At 38.3% G+C, this 22,032-nt stretch overlaps 2 protein-coding genes across 6 annotated transcripts in view; both read right to left on the reverse strand.

Annotated features, from left to right (window-relative positions):
- The window catches only part of LOC126374669 (potassium/sodium hyperpolarization-activated cyclic nucleotide-gated channel 2), a 317,872-nt gene that overhangs the window by 263,475 nt on the left and 32,365 nt on the right, over positions 1–22,032 (reverse strand). The gene's annotated exons all lie outside the window — the stretch shown is intronic.
- LOC126374664 (GPI ethanolamine phosphate transferase 3) overlaps positions 1–22,032 on the reverse strand; it is a 387,485-nt gene that overhangs the window by 214,269 nt on the left and 151,184 nt on the right. The window contains exon 11 of one of the 2 annotated variants that reach the window (XR_007567469.1): positions 7,032–7,072. The exons of the other annotated variant lie outside the window; for it this stretch is intronic. The gene's annotated coding sequence lies outside the window, so the exon portion shown is untranslated. Of the gene's footprint in view, positions 1–7,031; positions 7,073–22,032 lie in introns of those variants that run through there. 2 annotated transcript variants of the gene reach the window in all.

A 22,032-nucleotide genomic window follows, 5' to 3' on the forward strand; every position in this document is an offset into this window, starting at 1 on the left:
AAATGGACTTGTAACATGTGGGTTATAAGTATATTACCTCTACCAACTCCTTTGGAAATACAGACGTTATGTCAGAGTTATTACGAACGGCTCCTGACATGCCTCATGTACGACTGCAAAGGGGTAAACTGCAATACAGTTTTAGCCGTTGGTCCCGGTTACTATTTACCGTTGTACTAAGTGAGTAATCGTTACGTGAGCCATGTCAGGGGCCTTTGGCGGCTCAATAAAATTATAACCCTGACACCAGCGTTGATGGGGTTGGTATTCTACCTCACAACCCACACGATGAGAAGAAGTTTTAGTATGATACTTAGATTATCAAACATGCCCTTTGTAAATAAACACATGGCAACACCGGATTTAGCGCAGTGGATGTTGCCCACGCAAAAACCGATACCTGCACAATAAGCACTAACGACGCGACGAGAGGGTAAAATACGGAAATTATCACTTGAATAGGTGCACTTCGTGCTGTGAATATTGTGATGTTTCATGTAACTCATTTTACACAGTTTTATCTCTTGGTCTTTTGGAAGGGGTTTTCTGACAAATAAGCCGGATATATCTGTCAGTACTTATTATTATTAAAGATTTCATCTCGAGCTCCTCCGTGCTTCGGAAGGCACGTTAAGCCGTTGGTCCCGGCTGCATTAGCAGTCGTTAATAACCATCAATCCGCACTGGGCCCGCGTGATGGTTTAATGCCCGATCTCCCTATCCATCCATAGGGAAGGCCCGTGACCCAGCAGTGGGGACGTTAATGGGCTCATGATGATGACGACTTATTATAGAAGGCCACACTGTGGTTTACCTTTACTTGTGGAGTTCGAATCCCGATAGCGGACTTGCACCAACGAATTATTAATTTATCTTAAACTGTGCAGATTTCACTAACACAGTTGGCTCGACCATTATCGACGACGATACGGCTCACCACTTCTCACGTTGGTCTGACAGAAAACTCGGTGAGGTATGGGTACTTAGTTCATCTTGCGATTAACTTACCTCTGAATACCCCAATTGGAATATGGTCGTGAGCCTAATTTATGTATTATAGAAGAATGACATATTAATAAGTACTTATTATATATAGAAGGTTCACTAATAAGCTTAGTTTGCAGTATTTCTGCGTCCTAATTTCCAATTAATAAGATTAGACATTCAATCATGCAAAATATTTTCTTTGTGGAGTTTTTGGTGTAGAATAATTATAGATAGAACTCTAATAATTTGATGAATCTACCTTTAGTTCTTCATTTGATTGAACACAGATAACTTACTGCTATCTATTTGCAGAAAGAGCTTAATTTATTTATGAATTTACATAATTATGGCAGAAGCAATTTGTTGAATTTTAGAAACACTTCTTAAGCTTCATACACGATTTTGAATGGGTACTCTAGTATTCCCTGATGAAGCATTGTTTGGTTATTATCATAATGAAAACTCGGATTACAGGGTTCTTACCGCGTTAAAATCAGGGATATAAGACTCCCGATATTTCAATTTCCCTGATGCAAGTGCCATGATCACGGGTCATCCCCGATTTTAACGCGGGGTCTTATTTCTCTGATTTTAACGCGGTAAGAACCCTGTAATCCGTGTTTTAATTCCATGATGACGGTTTAGATTCTATATTTTTATTTATTTATTTGTACACAATAGCACAGACAATATGAACTTAAAATATACAGTAAGTACAGGAGCTTTGATTTTTTGACAATATTGTATGTCCTTCATGATAATAGTTATATTCTATATTGATTTTTGCGTATTAAACGTTTATAAGTGTGATTACTTAATTGATCTATTACTAGTAGTTACTTCCTTTTGTCCTTGAAATAGCAATAGAAAATATCGTACCAACTTCAATGAAAGTGAGAAATAAATGTTCTTAACTCTATGTCGAACTAATAACATTGCATAACATACATGAAGATTGTGTGATTGTCTGAAAGTAAACGATCCGTGCTTTGGTCCCGGCTACTATTTACTTGAGTAAGTATGTAACAGTTACATGAGTCATGACAGGGCCTTTTGTGGCTTAATAGTAACCCTGACACCAGGGGTGATGTAACCTTACAATCTCCTCAAAGAAGGAGACATTATATAAACAACCTATATACGCCCCACTGCGTCTGGCTTCAGCCAGGGGGATATTAGGTACAGCACTTACTCCACCACACTACTCCTCTGCGAGTTAGTGTAGTTGGACTGGCCAACTCAGGCTTGGTTTAACGACTATTAACATTTAACACTACATCAAATAGCCGCATTATGAATGACTATACAAGTCTTTGAAAAGTTGCAAACAAAAACCGGTATAGAAAAACGGTCGCGTCTGCACTATAATTCGCGAAACCGGCTGTTAATCGATGTGTTCGAGTACTGAGAGGGAAAGCCGTAATTAAGGAAGAGGGGGGTAATAGATGGCCTCCGGTACAGTTTTCTTGAAGGACCGGTCTGACTGCCAGCGAGGAACAATTCGACGAAAAGCGATTGTCTCGTTCATTGAACTAGAGTGTTAGGACCCTCTTTTTTTTTTGACGTGACTTATAGTAGATTTGCCGCAGGTGGCATTAACTATTGGCCGGACAAATAAGGAGCGCTGAAGGCTCTCACCCGGTACAACGTTTAAGACAACAGGCCTGAGGGTGCCCGGTTGGGCGCGAACCTCGGCTCAGGGCGTCGTCTGGGAGGAAAAATATTTGAAGGAGCTCGAGATGAAAACTTTTTTTTTGTGGTCACCCATCCTATGACCGGCCTTTGCGAAAGTTGCTTAACTTCAGCAATCGCAGACCGAGCGCATTTACCGCTGCGCCACCGAGCTCCTCCGAGTCTGAAGTTACGTCCTCTTTTTGTTCCAAATAAACCTGTACAAAACTTTTTTTACATCTAGTTTACATCAATCAGTTAAAGGTAAATAGAGACTGCTTTGTTCATTTTATTACTAATTTGTAGATGCTATGTACACTGTAATTGTCATATATTATATAAGTCTTAATTTTAGTAATTGTCTTAGTTATTAATGTTTTATATATTATGATGTAGTAGTACTTAATAAATAAATAAAATAAAAATCTATACTTAAAGGTTGCCTGGAAGAGATTGCTACTTAGCAATAAGGCCGCCTATTGTACTCATTCTATTTCTCTTTTGTTTTTTTCCTGTTAGTGCAATAAAGTATTTGTTACGTCATGTTGTTATATTATCGCTTACACTGGGACACTCCCATCGTCCGGTAATTTCGGTTACGCAGCAAATGGCGGGAGTTACTCGTGCTTAATCTCGGTTCGGACGTTGTCGCCAACCGTGGTAAATAGAAACCCTCAAAGTGTCTTGGACGTGTAACTGCAAACTTCGGGGTTTACTTTAATAATTTTTCTCGTTTGTTCGCGAAAGTTACAACGCCTCCGGCTTGTTTAATTTATTTTTCTATTGGTGGCTATACATTATAAAAGTTTGAAGCCGGTAGCGGCCAGTGTCAACCTTTTTTAATGCCAAAAATTAAAAAAAACTTGTTTTGTTCAAGCTATTGCATCTTGCAAAAGTTAGCGAAAAGAGGGACGGGATGTGTAAGATCTTTCCAAGCACTTTCCAGCACCTTGACAAAACCATAAAATGATTAAATAACAATGTTCATATGTGCTTCTTCAGAGCAATAAGCCCGCCCATTTGTACTGTTGCTAAATGTTTGTATGTTTTGTTTGTGTAAAGTATATTTGATTTTATAGCAAGAAAAATCCATATAAGAATACTACCTAGAACACCAGTAACTGATGTACGAATATTATGCGACAGGTTCACTTTACAGTCATAGGCGTCGCACCTATACATTTTTTATCGTTCTAATATGGGTGAGAGTCAGAATGGCCGGTCACTTAGCGTATTTTAAGTTGAAATTGTAATCGTACCTACCGGTTATCCTGACGTCAGGATGGCCAGTCACTTTTAAATACGATTTTATTTCAAAAATACATTGAAAATTAACATCTACTGATAGGCAGTGACCGTCACTAATAGTGAATCAATGAATAAGCACCGTTTGGTCTCAAAATACGAGTGACCGGCCATTTTGACCCTCACGAATAATCGCTGTCATCATCATCACCAGCCCATTGACGTCCCCACTGCTGGGGCACGGGCCTTCCCTATGGATGGATAGGGAGATCGGGCCTTAAACCACCACGCGGGCCCAGTGCGGATTGGTGGTTATTAACGACTGCTAATGCAGCCGGGACCAACGGCTTAACGTGCCTTCCGAAGCACGGAGGAGTTCGAGATGAAAACTTTTTTTTTGTGGTCACCCATCCTATGACCGGCCTTTGCGAAAGTTGCTTAACTTCAACAATCGCAGACCGAGCGCGTTAACCGCTGCGCCACCGAGCTCCTCAATAATCGCTGTAAGAGAATATTATCACTAATATCACTGACCTTACTTAGTTTATCACTTTAATTCGACTGTCACCCATCCCATTCAAACGGAACTGTCACTACCATCACATGAATCACCGACCCATTACGTCATAGCTTTCAACTTTACAAGCCGGATTACTACCCAGTTCAAATCCTCGAGTGTCCGTTAGATTTATAAAGTGGACACCATTTGTTTTATCGTCTAGTTTATGGTTGCATTCAGTTACTACGAGCAGCTTAGCTTGACCGAGACAACTTGAATTTCTTGATGAATTTTAACCTAGCTGAAAGTAGGTAAGTAAGTAGATATTATGCATTCATACAAACGCTTCGTTTTACACAGACAGTACACATTGATGTTATATACACGCACATCTGCGTGTGTATGTGTGGGGGGGACCTAGCTCAGCCGCTGGTGGGGAGCGGACAGTTGTCATTCTACGTCAAGCCACTCGACGTAAAGAGACTCGCCGTAGCGGGAATCGACGTTCCGGAAGTCGCTGTTATAGGGTAGTTTCCAACATTTTACTAAACGTCTTTTTTTTGACGTGACTTATTGTAGATTTGCCGCAGATGGCATTAACTACTTGGCCGGACAAAATTTACTAAACGTCAAAACACGGAATTACTATGGAATTTGTATGAAAAAGCAACCTGTGACGTCATAGAAAAATGTGACAAAATGTCGCACTTATTATATTTTTCTTTAAAATAAGTTATATAGAAAAAAGAAAACGTTTCTTGTCAGCTTTAGATCTGTCTTTATTTAGTAATCAGAATTTCATAACTTATCTTCGACCTAAGAAACTACACAATTCGTATGTAGATTAGTCAAACACACAATCATTTAGTACTAATTACTATACAATGTACTATCACTGTCTACTAATCTGCTGTACCAAAAGTCAAATCGGCAAATAACAAAAAGTATAGTAGTAAGTGTATATGAAAATGGAGGCGATTACTCCACCGACAAGAGCGCAGCTTTTAAATAAAGAGAGAGAGAGAGAGAGAGAAAGTATACATATAAAGCGATCAAGCTATGAGTTGTCATGTTTTCCGCGGTTGTTCGACTTCATCGCTCGTCTGAGTCATGTCGGGTTCGCCGAGTGTTCCATCAATTGCCGGTGTAAATTGGATTGGACAGTTATCCCCACCATTTATTTTGTGGTTGCTATGACTCGCTATCATGGATATACGTCCAATCGTTGTCGGATGTTTGGGACGAGACCACAATCTGATTTCATGATAATGTGAACCACTAGTTAACAGCTTAATGATTCATCTTTGCAACCAGAGATTTATTGCGTTTTATGTTTAAATAGAGTGCTTCTTTCCAATTAACTATGAGGTTCATGGCGAGTTATTTTTGGGGTCAAAAACATTAGGACGCGTATACTCTCTACCTATTTCTCTATTGTTCGTGTAACTTTCTTATTCAAGTAGGTACGTCAATGTACATAGGGGAGAGCGGGGCTGAAAGTGCCGATTTTGACAAATCCCTAAATAAATCAGGTAATACGAACGCGACGGTTAATAGTTTAGTCTATCTTAGGTGAAATTTAATTTAGATTTTAAATTTATACGCAGTATATGTGCTTTTTGAATAGCTTTACGTAGATAATTATATTTTTCTACACTTGTTCGCCGGCAAGTCGCTTCATTATCTATCTGCTTGGGTACTTAAATATACTAGCTTTGATATTTTAAAATACAAATACCATCCTGTTTTGCGGATATCATTTGATCGGGTGGTTTAGTGGTTCAGAAGGGCAGCAAATAATAAATCCGTGATCGCAGTGAGGCTTTTACTAGCAGACTGACAGTGAAGTTATAATTACAAAAGTGCTTAGAGCTAGCTTATCTCTATACTTATCTCTATCTATGTTTATAGTTGTTATGTGCTACGCTACACTATTATACAAAACAGTAATTTAAATTTGCACGCCAATTATTATGAACAATAGTTACGTTCATAAACGGATGTTGCGGTGTGATACAACCGACTTAAATACAATATCAGAGAATTCCATTCAGCTTTTCACATTCCCAAAATGTGATTACTAATTCCATTGATCATGTCCAGGTTTGCGTTTGCGGTAAGACTCAACCAATTTTACTGAAATACCTACTGTTCTGTTTACAATGGAAATCAAATACAAACATACTGATGCTTAAATCCTATTGCGGTAGGAATCCCACCTAAATAGACGATTTATTAGCCACTTAAACAGACCCTATGCCTTTCTTTTCGGCCACATCCATCATCCATGAACGAATCACACCATTTTTTACATGCATAATTTTGCCGCATAAGGCATTAAATACTTGGCCGAACAAATGCGAAGCGCTGAGGGTTCTCACCTGGTACAAAATTTAAGACAACAGGCCTAGCTGAAGGTGCCCAGTAGGGCAAGAACCTCTGCTTAGGGCTTCGTTTAAAAGGATTATATTTGAAACAAATTAATGGATCCTAGTAGACTTTTAGCGAAGCACTGGTACCGGGTACCTGAAATTTTTGTTATCGCGAGCTGATTGGCCGCCCATATATTATGGCTATAGTAATGGAGTCGTGAGGATCGTACATTTAATGGCGATCCCCAACAATCGTCATCTCCCTAGCATTATCCCGTTTTTCACAGGGTCCGCTTACCTAACCTGAAGATTTGATAGGTCCGGTTTTTTACAGAAGCGACTGCCTGTCTAACCCTCCAACCCGCGACGGGAAAACCAGCCCAATACAGGTCAGGTCACATATCTCCAAAAATGCATTTCTCGGGAATGTGGGTTTCCTCACGATGTTTTCCTTCACTGCTGAGCACGTGATAATCATTTATGATCCAAACATGAATCCGAAAACCAATTCGACAATCATTGGTTTAGGCTTGTGATGGATTCGAACCTGGGAGCTCAAAGTGAGAGGCAAGCGTTCTACCAACTGGGTTACCACGGCTTCTCAACTCAAGGCATTCACCAGCAATAAACCATCATAATACAGACAAGCAATTCATATCTTAAATGAATTTATCGTCAACGATGTACTACTGTGCATTAAATTTTTATCGGTTGTAGCCTAGTCACAACGTGGGGTGATCAGCGGTACTACGGTCATAAAAATTAACTTTACGATGTCCCACGAATATTGGGCAGGGATGTATCCAGATGTGGGCTCTGGCGGTGTAAATATGAGAATTTTACGATTTTGTTCTATAGCAAGTTACGTTATTAAGCTAATCATAATACATTGTTTTAAGTTTACGCGGTTATTATCATAATTGAAGCACATAATAATGGGTTCATATCCCCATTTAAACGCGGTTAGAACCCGTTATTATGTGCTTCAATTATGCTAATCATAATGTTATTTAGCTGTTAAGTTATGATGTATGTAAGTAATCGTTACATTAACCATATCCTCAGTGTTCCATCTCACACGATAGAAGAGAAGATTAAGATTACCTGCAGCACTGAGCTTTCAAGAATCACTTTTCAGGTGGAATAACGTTCATTAAATCGGTCACTGACGTCAAAATAAAACTGTACGTAAAAAGAATCGCAATAAATACCCGGTACAAAAATAATAAAACAGTACCCAGAACGCTTCCCTTACACAACCCTCGCTTTCCCAAGCAATAGCTCAATCGATTTCTTCTCTCACAGGGTAATCCTGCAAAATCTAAGCCGGCCACAACTCTTGTAACCCCCCTCCAAAAACTGGCGTCGCGCCGTTTTCGTATCCATGAATGGCGGGGCTATAAACCCAGTCGAACGCGCCAGCTGGTTTAATTACCCAACGCAATGATGTGGCTGACAAATTGCTGACAAGGGAACGATGCGGTACTGTTTGTTCTCGATAGTAATTAATTGACTTTCACTCGACTGTTTCCTCCGACTTCCTTCGATTGACAAACCCAGCTATGATTCTGACGCTTTATGAGGGTTGTTTGTTGTGAACAGTCAATAGCTGAATGGGTTTATTGAGCGTGAGCGCTGTGTTTGGAAATTGGGTTTCGATTGGAATTGTCTTTTGCGTGTTTATTAGGAAATGTAAAGTAAGTAGGTTATGAGAGTAGCGCGAAGATTAGATCAATGACCTGTATACGTCTCACTGCTAGGCACAGACCTCTCCTCAATCAACCGGCGGGGGTATAGAGCATACTGTCCACACTGCTCCAGTGCGGGTTGGTTGAGGTGTTTTGGTCTACTAGCCCCGGTCGAACAGCTTAAATATTTATAATAACATTGCTTTTTCTCTTCACTCTAAAATTATAAGGTTTTGTTATATGAACTTAAAAGTACTTATTGTCTTTGACAATTTAACAAAATAATATGATGTTTTTTGAACCTGCACCGGTATTACCAGAAAAAAAAACATTTGCCATCCAACATAGGTAATCGATTCCATGAATGATTCAGGGCGTAATTTGCAAATCGCACTTGGAATTCATGAATTCGAACATGTGCAGAATACCACGTGCGATCAAATTGTGGCCCCGTTTGGAAACACGTGTGCGTTCAAATTGTGGACCCGTTTCGAATACCACATTTAGGGCCTCAATTTGGTGCGAAGCGCGGCCGGCAAACGGCGCGGAGCTGTAGCTATGAATGATTGATTGGCTCGGCGCGGTAGGATTATGTATAAGTACCTGCGGAATATTTAAAAAATACAATAGAAAAGAAAATTCGAATTGTGATGATTTTTAGTCTTATGTTTTTGTATGGAAGCGTATTAAATTGAACCAGGTTTGCCACCTTTCTATGTATATTCAAACACATTGGTCACCAAAAAATAGACTCACGTTTTGATGCCGATCTTTCGGGAAAATAACTCGCATCTACACTAAATGATTCTAGACCTTTGCTTTTAAAATACCTACCTATACCGCAACACATATAATGGTTTTTGTAGACTGAGCTATTCCCAAGCGCCCAGCAAGTCGATTTCTTTGTCTACCAGTACTTATAGTTTGTCGTCAGACGTCCTTGGCCGTTCCTCACTATAGTACTTTTTCTTTCGATGCTACATGAATTTTCCATGCTATTGTATATTTGCCGTATATGGCATTAACTTACGACACGTCTGATAGAGCGAAGTGGAAGAGAAGTACGAAGAAAGCCAAGGAGAGAGAGAGAGAGAGAGAGATGGCATTAGCTACTTGGCCGGCCAGATACTTCATGCCATACGCAAGCGTTATATGTATACTGAAAATCACCACGCTCCTAGCTGTCTGGCTGGAGTAGTAGAAGTAGCCATTCATTTAGGTTTATATTTATTGAGCATTATTTTATTTTACGAGCAACTTACTTGATCGTTTCCCTTAAATTAAACACGTGTTCAAGCAGTGCATGATAAAATGAGATTAAATACAAGATTTTTACATTTAAAAGAAATATGTATTCAGTGTATGCTCGTGCGTTATAATCGTCGTTGTAAAGTTCCCCCACAGAACTGAGGACACGTGAAACGCGCAATGAATGTCATGTTAGGCGGAATTTACTCGTACATAAGAAGCTCAATTTTATGCTCCGCACGTTTGCATAATAATGCTGAAATTTTGTTATTTCTCCTGCTTTTAAATACACTTTATACATATATAACTAAGGTAGTTCTTTATATAAGTTTAGATATACCAAACTACATCGCATATTAAACAATAGTAATAGGTACAACAACATAAAAAATCCCAAAATAACCAAAAAATTGAGACATCTATTTATTTTTCAATATTAAACTCTATTTAATATAATATTGCACTATATTTAAAATAAGACTTAAAAAATGGCTTATCGAGCAGGCATTCTATAGTTTTGACGACCTGTAATTGATAATATATTCGAATGTAATTGAATTCCGTAATAATATTTAAAATAAATTGAATTTAATTGGATTTTGTACTAAATCAATGGAATATTGGGATCGAGTACTAAGAGTTAGGTACGGTAAAAGCCCCTACAAAGCCACTAATTGGCCCTAATAATACCTTTAAAAGTCTGTGTTCTTACGTCAGTGCCGTGACTATGCTCCTTTGTATTAAAATAAATATTTCTTATGGGCTTGTTTGGAGAACGCATGGTTCACCATACATGTAGTGTCATGGGGTCAAATTCCCGCTCGGCCTCTAAATTCGATCATAGATAATTGATATCACAAGGTTTCTAGGATTTATGCCCGGTTAATGGCAATAGGCTCGTCCCCCATTACATGGGCCTTAAACGTAGCTGGCGAGGAGGTGTATCTATACATCTTTGCCTGCCCCTCCATGTGACGCCATGTTTTATATTTCTGATAAACAAACGGAAAACTTCTTTTTCCGTCTTCAATTCGTATCCAACAATCCTTGAAAGAATATTACAGTATTTTTCACAGTATTTTCAAGTATTCTTCTCGGAACATTCTGTGGACAGACGTACGAACTACGCCACGTCACCTCCAACTTCACGTTATAAAGTTACTCCACCGTTACCCCACTGTGTTCTTATTGGATATTGTTTGCTTCACGCCGGGAGCAAACTCTGTAGTCTTCATTGGTACCTACTGGTCTTACGTTTATGTGTGCTTGGTATATAATGGATACTTATTCTATCATGTAGGTTGTGAGATGGATTACCAACCCCATCAACCCTGGTTTCAGGGTTATTATTGAGCCGCCATAGGCCCCTGACATGACTCAAGTTATTTATTTTTTTATTTATTTATTCATTACAAAAGATATTATAAAATTCTTACATTACGATACTGAAACCCATAATGGGTTTAAGATGTGTCAAATTCACGTCAGGCAGTACAGGTATAAATTAACACTTAACACAATAAATTTAAGGTTGAAAACGTAATATAGGTACAATACGAATGTATGCGCGGGTAGTAACAACTCGGTAATCAATCGGTTTGGGGGAGGCCTATGCCCAGCAGTGGGCGTCGTACGGCTGCTGATGATGATGATGAATCAATCGGTTACCGAGTAACCGGTTCCGAGTCCGGATCCGTTTGTAAGTAACCGGGACCAACTGCTTAACAAACCTTCCGAAGCACGGATCATTTTACTTTTGGACAATCAGGTGAACGGATACTTCGAGCGTAAGTATAAGGTAGTTGCAGTTTTCAATTCCCCTTTTTAGATGGTTTCGATGTGTTGATTCGGGGAAAACAAAATAATGTAAATAATAAGCTGCTCATTTCGGACTTGCGTAAGGGATTGTAACTTTTCAGATGCATCTTAATCACAAGTATATTTGTGCGCAAATGTGTTTTAACAAAAAAGCCAATAGCCATAATTATATTTCTTGTTTCCCTATGTCGTGGCGTGCACGAGTGATCACCTATTCAAATTCAAATATACTTTATTGTACTGAACTAAAAGAAAATAGTTATAACAGAGACTCAACTAGGTACACACCTATTTATTTATCAAATATCAACAGTCAGGCTGAACATGTTCGTCAAATCAAATCAAATCTTCACTGCACACAAACAAAACATACAAACATTTTTAAATCATTTAGCAACAGTATAAATGTTCATGAAATGTTGTTTGTATGTTGTTCGTCTATCGAGTTAGTCTACATAGCAGTTCCAAGCTCCGCCGTATAAAGTTACCAAACTGTCACCCTAGTTTTACTTCTTATTAGTTTGTTTGTAGGTTTGTCCTATACAACTATTCAGTGTTAGTCTTTGAATGTAATTTGTACGAGATATACGTATATAAATTTTGAATACGTATTGAAAGTACGAAAAAGAGAGGAAGGGGTAGACCTAGGATAACATTTATGAAACAAATAAAAGAGAAGGTGCAGGTCGTGTCGTATCGGGAGGTGAAGGTTTTGGCGGGAAGAAGAGAGGAATGGCGATTACTCCACCGACAAGAGCGCAGCTCTTAAATAGAGAGAGAGATTGAAAGTACGGATCGATCCTAGTCGCTCGAGATTCTTGATTATATAGAATAGCTTGAATGTTGATGTGAATTATCTTAAGTGCAGTTTTCACTAACAAAGTTGTCTCGACCATTGCCGACGACTCACCAGACATCATGCAGATCTAACAGAAAGCTCGGTAGGATTGGGTACTAAGTTCATCATGCGATGGATGGACCTCTGCTTACCCTAATTAGATTATAGGGTGAGCTTATTAACATAAGCATGTTATATGTTTAAATGTAGCTTAATTAGTTATCCCTTTGTTTGTTTGTATGCTATATAGAGAACAAAATGGAATTTCACTGATGAGGTAGATACTACTAAGGCTCGTCATCTTCATTGTACTTCACAAGACTAGAATCATAAGTCATCAGAAGATAAAGCCTCTTCGAGGACTCTATAGCTGCGCCACCAGCGGGAAGTTATTCAGGATCCTCTTAACCTTTACACATACAACGGCATACATTTTGTTTAAGGAGCTATCTCACCTGGTGGTAAGTGACGATGTGGTCTAGGGATCACGCTTACCTAGCATCTTATCTAGCCTTGAAGACTCCCAGATTATAACGAGTTGGAAAAACAAACGACGGCAGGAAGTTTCAGTCCTTTGCTGTTCGCATCAAAAAGGAAGAGGCAAAACGTTTAGTGCGGAATAGTGGTATATCCACAGCAAATTTATCCCTTAGTAAACAGCTAGTTAGTGTGCAGTAGGTTAGGGCGGGTTATCATGTTTGCAGCCGCGGGCTAAGGGAATTCCTAAGCAGGTCAACCACTTACCGCCCCGATGTTTACCTAGTGTTCGAGCTGGTATGCACAGGGAGGCATCCAGGACAGGTTAAAACGTTTATTACACATAAACTTATGCCTGTAAACCGTAATGGGAAAGCCATAAGTAATCTTGTCTGTCACTTCTTATCTTACCTTATTTAGCCTATTCAATCTCACTGCTGGGCAAAGGCCTCCCCTTGATTATTCCACACCTTTCGACTTTGCGCGATCTCCGGCTAATCACTCCGATGAGCATTGAGGTCGTCACACCATCAAAAAAAGATGGTCTGTCACAACATATGCTCACTACTACATCCCGAGATATGAACTACTGTTAGAAAAGAATCGATCTACCTAATATAGACTGATACATTACTACTATGCTAATAAACGTTACAACATCTAGCTTACGTACTTTGACAGATCTAATTTTTACCACGCATTGAGACGATTGTAAAATGTTATCTTATTGAAATATAATCAATACTTGTATTGAACTGGTCGTTCTGTTTAATGAAACCCACACCTGATCGAGCTTTCTGTTAGACCAACGTAATAGTCTAATAATAATAAATATACTTACTAACTAAATATATTAACAGAAAGCTCGGTGAGGTTTGGGTACTTAGTTCATCTTGCGATGGGTGTACCTCTAACCCAATTGGAATATAGTTATGAGTAATAAATATTAAGAGTACGTTAGTATTATATGATCTGTGATTAAGAGTGTAATAAATATTATAATTATATTCTTCTCTTCTATCATGTAGGTTGTGAGGTGGATTACCAACCTCATCAACCCTCGTATCAGGGTTACTACTGAGTCGCCAAAGGCCCTTGACATGACTCATGTAACGACTAAGTACATACTTACATCAGTAAGTAGTAACCAGGACCAACGGCTTCATGTGCCTTCCGAAACACAGGTCGTCGTAATATATATATTGAGCACACATGACAAAGTACAGATTCAAGCAAAAATGAAGACGGGCACAATAGGCCTTAATTCTCCCGATAAAACTATCCCAAATCCATATCTGTGTAAATATAAGATTAGTCTGGTGGCTGGGTGTATGACAGGCGGGTACACACGCTACATTGAGTTAAGCCATTTGCCAGCCTATGCTAATTTATGCAATATTGGTTTGTTTGTGTGTAACTAGGAATCATATATGTGTTCTACGGTGTACAATTCCCAGCAGTCATTTGATGTTGTGTTCAATGGAGGCTCGTGTCACGTAACTTATTTGGCTGTTGATTATAAACAATTTATCGATTTGGTTTACTAATTCGTGATAGCCCTGTTCGGAGAATGTGTGACATGCATCGCAGTGTCCCTGGTTCGATCGCAGTGTCAGCTCGGGCTCTAAACCACTGAATTCAAATTTATGAGTTTGAAATCATGTCTGAATTGATATAATTGGGTCGTGTACTAGGTTCAAAATAAATTATGAAATTCTGATTACTAAATAAAGACAGATTTTCTTTTCTCTATTTAACTTATTTATGAATTTTAATCTAGAAAAACGTAGCAATAAGTCCGACATTTTACGGACCGGAACGGAAGGCGATTGGGGCAACCACCGTTCTACACGCCCTATCTATGGAGTAATGAAGGCTATTACTCCACCGACAAGAGCGCAGTTCTTAAATGAAGAAAGAGAAAGAGGCGAGAAAACCATAGTACCACAGTTTGGAATTAGCTGAATGTTTCATAGAGTTGCACGTCTGTCGAGTCGTCTCGACTGCCAGAGTCTAAATAACTAATGTAGCCGCCACTTCCGGACGCCGGCTGAAAATGTACAATGAATGGGCTGAGCTTCCCTCGTTTTTATATAACAAATTTAATTTTAACAAATTATTCTCTTGCCTTTCACATTTTGAATGGCATTTGTGGGGAATTTATGACACAAGTCACACAATTTCTACGTACTACAGTTTTCGTAGTGGGTAAAGAGAGTCGAATTGTTAATTTATCAGTGCAGGTTTTTGTTGACCTCAGGTATTGTAGACTTTCTTTGTACTCGTATACGTACCTATACCTAAGTGTCAACTGATCACCTGATTGTTCAAAAGTAAGATGATCCGTGCTTCGGAAGGCACGTTAAGCCGTTGGCGCTGGCTATTAATTACTAATGTAAGTACGTAGTCCTTACATAAGTCATGTCAGGGGCTTTTGGCGGCTCATTAGTAACCCTGACACCAGGATTGATGGGGTTGGTAATCCCCCTCACAATTCATACGATAGAAGAAGTGTTAACTGGATGATAGAAGAAAATAAAACAATCAATATAGGTACTTATACTTTTCAAGAAACTCTACATTTGTTACGATTCTGAACAGTTAGACCGAACACGTTCATGTTACCGAAATATGAATTTATTTATAAACACAAATATTTATTACCACGAAAATAGATGACACACAATGTATTTCAAAGATTGTCAACTGTTTACCCGACTATTAAAGATGGATATTTATCTACAAAAAGCTTATTAACGCGAAACCAGGGAGACTTTCCGCAGTACATTATTTTTACACGTTCGCGCTCGCTTCACGAACCATTTTTAAAATATTCAACAAATGCCTCGATCTGGGAATACACCGAATTTGACTCAACGATACCAAGGTCCGTCCCTACAGTGACCTTATCTTCACTCCTCGCCGAAAAAGTACGGTAATATTATAACGAAGCATTTTGAGTTAGCGCTTCTGAAATAGGTATATCCGAACATTGAAAATAAGTACAGCGGAATAATTTTTGTACAAAAATTCGTCAACAATCTTATCTTCTTCGGAAAAAGAAATTTAAGGAGGGTGAACCTGATAATTGGGTAGTTTTCTAGGTCAAAGATAAATTCTGAAATTCTGATTACTGATTAAAGACAAATCTAAAGGTGACAACAAACGTTTTTATTTCCATTTAATTAACTTATTTATGAATTTTAATAAAGAAAAATGTAACAAAGAGTGCGACATTTCGTCACGTTTGTCTATGACGTCACAGGTTGCTTTTTCATACAAATTCAATAGTAATTCCGTGCTTTGATGTTTAGTAAAACCCTCAATCAGCACTTATCACTATCGACCCACTAGGGTCAATAGCGCCACTAGGGTAATTCTTTCAAATATTCTGCCTCTCAGACGACGCCCTGAGCCGAGGTTCGCACCCAACTGGGCACCCTCAAGCCTGTTGTCTTAAATTTTGTACCGGGTGAGAGCCCTCGCCGCTCCCTATTTGTCCGGCGAAGTAGTTAAATGCCATCCGCGGCAAATCTACAATAAGTCACGTCAAAAAAAGACGTTTAGTATAAAGTAACTGATTTGACTAGTTGGAAACTAGCCTATTGTACTTGTGAGCCGTGGTAGTTCAGTTGGAAGAACTTTAAACTCTCACTGTATTAATCCGCACCTAAACAATGTTTTCATGTATGTATTCATGTTTAGATTATACATTATTATTATGAGCTTAGCTACCTATTAAACTAAAAAACGACTCGATTAGCTGTGACTTTACCGATCGTCTTACAAGATTAAGGCACACAATTAATATAGTAATTATCGAGCAGGCAGGACCTATTTTCTTCCCTGTTAGCTATGAAAACAAATCAACTAATGACTTAAAATAATTGATTAATTAAGTGTCAGCCTGCCGAAACTCGGGACGACATTGCGCTGAATAGAATTTTGTTGATTTTTAGGATACCGTAACGGCACTCTATTACCACACCCCGGACACTTCATAGAAAACACCTCGTTTTACACAGATACTACACATTGAAGTTATCACACACGCGCTTCTTCGTGTGTGACGTCTGATGCACATACGATTGAAGAAAAAGTAAGACCAAGGGGGACTGAGGTAAACCTAGCTCAGCTAGCGAGTTGCCGTTCTATACGTAGTATTATTCCTTATTCTATGCTATTTTAATAAGCCTATAAGTATAGGTAGCCATTTGAGATTTTCACAGATTATGTTTTATTATGGCGAATTGAGGAACTCGGTGGCGCAGCGGTAAACGCGCTCGGTCTGCGATTGTTGAAGTTAAGCAACTTTCGCAAAGGCCGGTCATAGGATGGGTGACCACAAAAAAAAGTTTTCATCTCGAGCTCCTCCGTGCTTCGGAAGGCACGTTAAGCCGTTGGTCCCGGCTGCATTAGCAGTCGTTAATAACCACCAATCCGCACTGGGCCCGCGTGGTGGTTTAAAGCCCGATCTCCCTATCCATCCATAGGGAAGGCCCGTGCCCCAGCAGTGGGGACGTTAATTGGCGAATTTATCAAAAAAATAATAAACTACAAAAATAAAGTTATAAAGACCCGTAGCAGAAATGTGTTTATAAGTGTGTTTCATTAAACTCTTATTCATCTCATTAAGTAGTGGACAAAGCCCGTATTATGAAGTTCCGTTAATTTTGCCACGGATAGGTTTGGACGATTATAGAGGTATAAACTTTGTAGTAGTTTATAAGTTACCTGAATGTTGTACTTTATGCATTCAGTGCCGGAATTCTAAACAAATAGAAGATGAAGAATTGAAGGAAACTGGCCAAGTAGTTAATGTCATTTGTAGCAAATAAGTCGCTACAATAAGTTAGGTAAGTACGTCAAAAAAAAAGAATTGAACGAAAGTCATTGTGTCCACTGAATCACGGAAAAGTGTGCCGTTTTTTCACAAAATTACAAAGAATATTATTATCATTATTATGACAATGAGACAGAAATCTTAATTACGAGCAATGTTCAAGGACAACCTTTTCAATGCCCTTAATTATGCCACGGTTAGAATCTGTTATCTGTTTTACAGAGAAAAAAAAAAATAGGTATTTTTTATTTCTCAAGATACAACTAAAACGATAAATATCTAGTAAATAAGCGTCTTCCAATTTAGGCTACGGCTATGTAGTGAATAATATCATAATGTCCGACCTTGATATAACGCGCGAACGGGCTAAACCATATATTACAAAAGAATAATTGGACGCAGCCTACGCCAACAAAAGCAGCCTTATTGCTAAGATACTATTTTTTCCAGCGCTAGGAATATTATTTTAACGAAAAGAAAACTGAATAGGTAATCTAGACTATCAAATAAAACCGTAACACATAAAATGCGCATCAATTGATACTGCCAAACCTAAAGTTAATTGATTCGAATTCAAAACCCCAAAACGTAAGTAAATTGATTGAGTGCCATTTTATTCTACCCTCTCATTTGCAGCCGCATTTTTATCCCTGGAAGTGACGGGATCCTTGCAAAAAAAAATATTTCCTCGTGACAGCGAGAAAAATCGTAATCGTCAACAATTTTTAGGTGCTGTCATTTCAAATTTGTACAATTGAATTATTCGGCTTCAGTGGACAAAGGCTCGAACAAATGTTCCAAGGCTTCAAAGAAAAAGAAAGCAACCAAGAAATATTCATTAAATTCTGTTTCAAAAGTGATTTTCGCTACAGTTTTGTTTGAATGCTTGAGGATATTTCCGCATGGATCGCGTTCCTTTGGTTCAGGAGGGGGTTTCAAATCGTCTTATTGACTAAGTAATAGGTAAATAAATTACGCTAGTTTTCATGGCTGCTCTTTTTTTTTCGTTCTTAGGTAGGTAGGTAGGCATTGTATTAACTCGTTAACAAGCAAAATTTACCGATGCACTAAAAGTTATTTTATTATTTGCGAGTAAGTAATTACTTAACGTCAAAAATCATATTTTTAATTAAGCTTTTCTACCAGTCAAAATAAGCTAAAAATAATTAACTCTCTAAATTGCTTAAAAATAATTTAATTGGATGCTTCCAACAGTCTGCTTTCAATTAAGATTATTAACACGAAAGTTCCATTATAATGTGCGGCTTTTGTATTATAGCATCAAATATAGGTATTATAGTACTAAGAAAAATTGGATTATTTTTCAGGCAAGATTTCTTTTGACTCAACTTGTTACATTAGTCGGGGTATTACCTGCCTACCCCGGTGGTAAATAGGCGTGACTTTATGTGTATTATATTAAATGTAGTTTTAAGCTGGAGTATGGGAACGAATAAATAAATATAACACGTCTCTATTTACCCCCCATATCGTATCGTTCTCGAACCTATCTTCAAGTAAGAGTAAGTAAGTAAGTAAGTCAAGAGTAAGTCCGCTTACCTAACCTGAAGATTTGACAGGTCCGTTTTTTTACAGAAGCGACTGCCAGTCTGACATTGCAAACTGCGAAGGGAAAACCAGCCCAATACCATAACTATCTTCATAAACATAAACGTTATATACCAATGTGGAGGAAGCAAGAGAAGTGTGTCAGAATCCTAGCAAATTGCAAATTATCCCGGTGGGAAACAGGCGTGAGTTTATGTACTTATTACTGATGATGAAAAAACAAATTCGACTCAAGAACTGAAGGAATCCAGTAAGGGTCAGGCAAAACTGGCCTCTCGGACAAGCCTTGAAATCTCCCGTCCAATCGATCAGCCCTCAATCGCAGCTGACTGCCATCTCAAATCTCTCGATGTAATCTCAACTAGAAAGAAACTCTCTGGGACGGATGACAATTTTTGTACTTTTTCTTCTCGAAGAATTATTTTTTGCTGCTAAGTTGTGTTTGCAAGAAATGCTATGGTGAAGGGGATATATTGTTACGTATGAAAATGTTCCCGCATTAAAAATGCGCAAATGTTATGTAAAAAGAGCTCTATTACCAATTCTTTAAGCAGATAGGATCAGAGTATAAAAAAGAACAATTTGAAAAAAATATATAACTAAGTTTAAAAACTAAAACTCAACTACGCAAAAATCACGCTCTAAAAAATATGAAACAGGAAAATAGGTATATTTCTCTGAAATTGTTCCGAATACTGATATATAGAAGATAACAAGTTTGCCTAGATAACTGACCATTAAAAAAACTTGCAATAACTTGAATTTTGAGGCTGCTCCTTCACCTGCGAGTGAAAACTTACAAAAGAAATCAAATGTTACAAAAGCGAGCATTACACCCAGTCGAGAACCGAGCGTTACTGCGCAACTTTGTACGCAGCATTCGCTTGTACAATGTCATGCTCGGAATCTCATGCTCGCAGATGAAGGAACACCCTAAGATGTATATGTATATGGTAAATTATAATCATGTGTGTATTAAAGGCTTTCGGCTGCGCTTCGGGTTTCAAAGTATACCCTCATTGGTTTGTAGTCATCATCAATTTAAGAGCCACACTCTTGTCGGTGTAGCATTTTCCATTCCAGTCTATCAAAGGCCAATTCTTTGACTTCCCTATAAGACACGACGTTAACCTTTTCTTTGATCTGTTCCATGTAAGCTCTTCTTGGTCTTCCCCTTCCTCTCTTTCCTTCTAGCTTTCCTACTATGATGTTTTTAATAAATTCGTCATCTTGCCTCTTCTGTCCTCAATAATTCTTAGTATTTGTCTTTTTTCCCTTACTCTTACTAGCACTTCCTCATTTGTAACCCTTTCCCTTCTTTGGTTCCCTTTCTTTGGTTTGTAGTACACACTAAAATTTATGTTTAGTATTATGGCAACACCGCGTTTCTTTTTCTACCTTTTTAATATCATGGCGATGGGGTGTTGTTTTGTTTTCCTTATGTTAATTTAAAATAATTACAGTCCATTTCTAAATTCAAGCATGTGTTTACATTCACATAACACCAAAGACGCACTGTTGGTACCTAATCGTTCACTTTCTTTTGTTGGTGAACTATTATTGCCTACTAGCTACTGCAAATATTGCAAAAACAGGTAGATAGTTCAACGGCCGACATCTAAATCTAAACATAACTCACAGATGTCACTATAACTTACCATATCCATAAATCAAAGAAATCGATAATCCAATTAACACCTCCGTCTCAATTATCGACTAGACAAACAAACTAGTGAGGTAGTTCCAACAGTTCCTGGTTCACGGAATTCCCGGGTTTAATGAACCCTTGAGATCCCTGGGTAAATAAAACCGGGAGTTCCTGGGGCCTATTACAGCCAGGAGTTCCCAAATAACTTCAGGCGGGCATTTCCCGAGACATATCAGTTTCGTTCCACTCTTGAACTGCAAACTTCATACATGACATAACTTTGATAAGTTATAAGTTTTGTACATTGGCAACACAAGCCAAACAGGATTTACGTGGAAGAAAGGAGAGTTCGATAGTTTGAGAAGAATATAAAAGGTAAATATACAAATACAACTAAAACCGTAAGCTGTCACATGCACAACCACAATGTCAAGTTGAAAGAAAAAAAATGCAGTCGCATTTGACATTGGAGTATTATGATATTGGCCTCGATTCCTGCAAACACCGCCTAATTTTATTTTAAGTTATATCCGTCATTTTCATATCCGTCGAAAAGGAAAGGGACGGATGATTCACAGCTTTTAATTTTAGGAAGAATGAGTAAATGAATAAATAACCCGGGCGAATCAAAAAGGTACGTCGCTGGTATGCAATCCGTTTGACGTGCTGTCTACTTAACTGTGTCGGGTTATTGACGGATGAAAAATTCTTAGACGGTTGGTTTAGATTTGTGCATAAAATTGACGTGTGTTCCATAAATTTTATGCTTGTCGATTACCCGTCCCTTTCCTTTTCGGCGGATAAGAAAATGACAGATATAACTTAAAATAAAATTAGATGGTATTTACAGGAATTAGCACCATTACCAGATTATATCCGATATCGACTAATCCAGCCTAGTTCTAATCACTGTACAAACTTACATAAGTACTATTACAGTCAAACAACACAATGTATACATAAGGTCACGCTTATTTCCGATTGGGGTAGGCCACGGAATTCCACTTACTACGATTCCGACACACCATTTTCGCTTCCTCCATTCTTTTTGACTTTGATGAGAATCAAAATCTTCATGCTCAGCTTAGATTAAGTACTTTTGTCCTGGATTTTCTATAAAACATCCTGG

This window comes from Pectinophora gossypiella, chromosome 17 (genome assembly GCF_024362695.1).
Source record: "Pectinophora gossypiella chromosome 17, ilPecGoss1.1, whole genome shotgun sequence".
Taxonomy (NCBI): Eukaryota; Metazoa; Arthropoda; class Insecta; order Lepidoptera; family Gelechiidae; genus Pectinophora; species Pectinophora gossypiella.